This window comes from Rhinolophus sinicus, linkage group LG02 (genome assembly GCF_036562045.2).
Source record: "Rhinolophus sinicus isolate RSC01 linkage group LG02, ASM3656204v1, whole genome shotgun sequence".
Lineage (NCBI taxonomy): Eukaryota > Metazoa > Chordata > Mammalia > Chiroptera > Rhinolophidae > Rhinolophus > Rhinolophus sinicus.
This window is the reverse complement of record NC_133752.1, coordinates 18032706-18037064: the sequence shown is the minus strand read 5'-3', so window position 1 is coordinate 18037064 and position 4359 is coordinate 18032706. Positions and strand designations below refer to the sequence as shown.

The 4359-nt window shown below is 41.1% G+C and overlaps 1 non-coding gene across 1 annotated transcript; it reads left to right on the top strand.

The window, feature by feature from the left end:
• Nucleotides 1–968: 968 nt before the first annotated feature.
• On the top strand, nucleotides 969–1072 carry LOC141570304 (small nucleolar RNA U13). Its single transcript, XR_012494309.1, has one exon. It is a non-coding gene; the product is annotated as a small nucleolar RNA U13 (small nucleolar RNA).
• Nucleotides 1073–4359: the final 3287 nt, after the last annotated feature.

Here is a 4359-nt window from a genome sequence, read left to right as displayed (position 1 = left end):
ACCACCAAAAAAAAGTACACAGGAAACTTTGGGAAGTGTTAGATGTGGCTGTTACTTGATTGCAGTGATGATATCAAGGGTGTTTGCATATGTCCAAACTCATAAAACTGTACACATTAAATATGTGCAGTTACTTGTATATCAATTATACCCCCAATAAAACTACTTTTTAAAGAATAAGTTGTCACAAATCAAATTATTTTCTTAGTGGTGTCACTAACATATATACCAGATCCAGTTGTTGGTTTCAGACTCAATGGTTTATTTGTCCATTCAGCTACTAAATATTTATTAAAACCCAAATTATACTATGGTTGACATTAATACAGTTTAGTAGTTTTTTTGTGGTTTTTTTTTTTTTTTTAATTCATGAAATTAAAAGTTTAGCATTGCCTTGAGGTAGGGAGGTCATTCATCTGGGAAGGACAAAGCAGACTCAAGTCTATCCTATTTGAAAAAGTTTTAGAAAATTAAATTCTAGTAACTTTCTTAGTCATACAACAAATATCTGTTGAATACAAGCTATTTTCAAAGCACAGTGCTGAGCACTATAGGTAAAGCAAAAGCTGGAGAAGCTAACCTCTGAATGTCTTACAGGTGGCTAATAGTTTAAATGAATTCATCAAATGTCTACACTACAGTAATTATGCGATAGACTTGATTATCACTGGTATAAAGATAAGGAAACTGAGGTGGAAGATCAAACAGCTAATAGAGGCAGAGGCCCAAAAAATTGACAGCTTCTTTCCTGCCATGTGAGAGTACAGTGAGAAGACAGCCAACTATGAACCAGAAGGTGGGCTCTCCCCACACACTGAATCGGCTCTTATGACCTTTGACTTCCCAGCCTCCAGCACAATAAGAAATAAATTTCTGTTGTTTGTAAGTCACTCAGTCTATGGTATTTGTTATAACAGCCTGAATGGACTAAGACACTGCCTCAGCAACCTAATATAAATAAAACACTGATCCTTTTGTAGTTCATAAGTGTAATGACTGGGTGTTCATGCTTTTGCGTGAGGTATGCCTCCCACAAACCTTGTTACGACATCAGCACATTACCCGTCTGACGTAAAAATAAAATAAAATAAAATACTGGGAAATTGTGGTAGATTAAATATCACTGCAAGTCTTTTGTAGTTTCCCCCCTCAAAAGGAGGAGTCCGTCACCCCACAACTTAAATCTACACCAGCCTTGATATTTGCTCTATCCCATAGGATGTGGTGAGAGTGATACTGGCAACTTCTGAGCTCAGGCCTCCAGAGGGCTTGCTGCTTCTGTCCTTGGAACCCAGAGGTGGAAACCAAACCAGCCTTCTCTAGGATGAGAGAGATCATGTGCAGAGAGAAACCAGCTATTCCTGCCAAACCATCTGAGGGCAGACTTAAGAGTGAAATGAGGCCATCCTGTACTGACCTCCCCGCCATGGGCTGAATTCAGTCACATCAGGTAATACCATTGGAAGGAGATCCCAGCTAAACCACTGAACCATGAGAAATAATAGATGTTTGTTACTGCAAGCCACTGAGTTTTGGGGTGGTTTGCTGTGTAACAATAGATAACTGAAACAGAAATAAGGTCCTACAAAATTTTGTTTGTTCATTGTTTTGTGTATGTTGTATGTATAAAAGCCTGTTACAACCAAGTCAAACTACTAAATAGTGCAAAAAAAATGTATGTGGATATAACAACAAAATTACCCAGTGTTGTTAGACACTTTTGTAATAAAATATTTTAATATATGGCCAACATACATAAAGGTGATTTCATGCTTCAGTATAGCACAGTTTTCTGACTACTACATCAATAGTGGCAGTATGTTGCGAGCAGAAAGCCTGCTGGTTGTGGACTGTTTTCTGTGTGTTCGCCAGACTCCCATCACTTTTTTCCCCATTCTAGGAGGATGTGCAAATACAAGTGAGAGTGACCCTATTGTAAAAGACAATTGTGACTACCTCTTAATACATCTGAATTCTAAAATTAACAGAACTCCCACACTCCTGTTCTTTAGCTCTTATGAAGGAAAACTTATGTACAACATACAGATTTTGCCTCATAGTAATGGGTCTTAAAAGTGACGTTGGAACTGCTGCTCTCGACCATCCAGGGCCTGAACAGATGGGAAAGACTGGAGGGTTTTGAGTTACGTGGTCACTGCGATTTGTTAAGAAAACCAATCTAGATATAAAATGAAGAATGAATTAGAATCATTATGTGGATGCCCAGAAACTAATTAATCAGGATCCAATTACAATTGCCTAGTCAGGATTTACATAGCAGCTAGTATCCACAGACGGCCCCTGATGGACCACACCTGCCAGCATTCACGACCTGTGTAGTCAATCCCCTCCCCTTTAATCTAGACTTGCCCCGTGATCCATGCATAAGCATTAGATTGCAGCAGAAGCAATTTCCAAGGCAGAAAAAACCTTGCATCTCCTACCTTGGTCTCTTAGAACATCCATTTGGGTGGAAGCCAGCCACCAGGTAAGGAGTTCAACTACCTTGAGGCCACCCTGCCATGAGAAAGGTCTGTGGAGAAGCCACACAGAGAGGCCACATGGAAAGAGATGTTTAGCCAGCCTCTCATTCTTCCAGCCATCACTGTCCAGGAGCCAGATGTGTAAATGAAGACACCATCTTGGACATGTAACCCAGATGACTCTTCAAACAACTGCAGTTCTAATTGACATCTAGCTGTCACATTAAGAGACATCCCAAGCAAGAACCATTCAACTGAATCCAGTTTAAAAAAGGAGAGAGATTGAAATAATACTAATTTTTTTTATTTTAAGTAAGTTTTGAGGTGGGTTCTTTTATGCATCTATAGATAATGAAAACTATTCCAACTATTACCTGCTAATTAGAGGAGTGTTCTAAATCATGTCTGTTTTCTTCTATGATCATATTACCCTAAACATACCTTAAAAACGTAGTGTATTAGTTTGCTGGGGCTGCCATTACAAAATACTATGGACTGGGTGGCTTAAACAACAGAGGTTTATTTTCTCACAGTTCTGGAGGTTGAAGTCCAAGATGTTGTCGGGTTTAGTGTCTTTGGGGGCCTCTCTCCTTAGCATGCAGATGGCTGCCTTCTTGCTGTGTCTTCACAGGGTCTTTTCTCTGTGCTCACATCCCTGGTGTCTTTTCCTCTTCTCATAAGGACACAGGTCATATTGAATTAGGGCCATCCTACTGCCCTCATTTTCACTTAATCACCTGTGTCAAGGCCCTGCATCCAGACACAGTCACACCCTGCTCAGGGTTAGGGCTTCCACATATGAATTTTGCGGTGGGGATGGAGCAGAATAACCCACAACACTTAGTGACCGGAGCAATGTTGCCACGAGTTTGTTTATTTTGTGAAATAGTATCTGTCATATAGAAATGAACACAGACTTACTTAATAAATGGCTGAACAGGGAAGGACTACCTGACGTTGAATGAATTTGAAGAGGATTTACATGGATGACTCAGTATCATGTATGTTTAGTAAAATACCTGCATCCCTCTATAACTCTCCACCCATCTGCCCTAGAGATATACTTGTTGTTCCTCGTCACTGCCATCACCTTAATGTTTAAACAGGGAAGAGACCGAATGACAGTTATAAGTCTGTATGCCTGCTCGGTGCAGTCCCATGCTTGGCACTGAGTGTTCTAAAGCAAACTGAACACTGGCTTTTCTTGTTCCTGTGGTGCTCACATCCATTGAGGGCATGAAGAGTAAAGGGCAGAAGGAGTAACAAACACATAAAGTGCTCTGGAAGCCAGAGGAAGGGTGATGAGAGATGTTGCATATCGCGTGTGTGCGTACACACACACACACACACACACACACACACACACCACTCTCCGCCTGGGGTTCTCAGGATAATATTTGAGACACCACTACAAATCGGCAGAATTATATGATTCTGTTGCCAGCCTCAGTATTGATTTACTTCCTGCCCTTAGAGAAGCTCTATAACCTCCCAGCGCCATAATCCCCCGTTTGCACTGAAGGAAAGGCCCTTGTTGACAGAGGCGTGGGGAGAGACTATTAGTTCGCTGTCTTAAACCCGGCTTCAGCCCAAACTCAGACAGCTTAGTTTCCAGGCTTTAGTTCCCAACTAATGAGTCTGCAGCCTCAACCTCAGGCTTAAGTTCTTCACCTTCAGTTTCACTTGCCCCAGATGGCTGAGGCCTCCTGGAGTGCTCTAAAGTGAAATGCAGCTCCCGTTCCTTGAGGCTTAGTGAAAGCCAACTTCTGTGAGTTTCCGTGTTGCTCTCCTATTGAGTCAGCAAAATATAGTCCTCTATTATATATCCCTGCTTTTGTTCCTAAAGGAAACTCAACTTTGGATCAATAGATACACC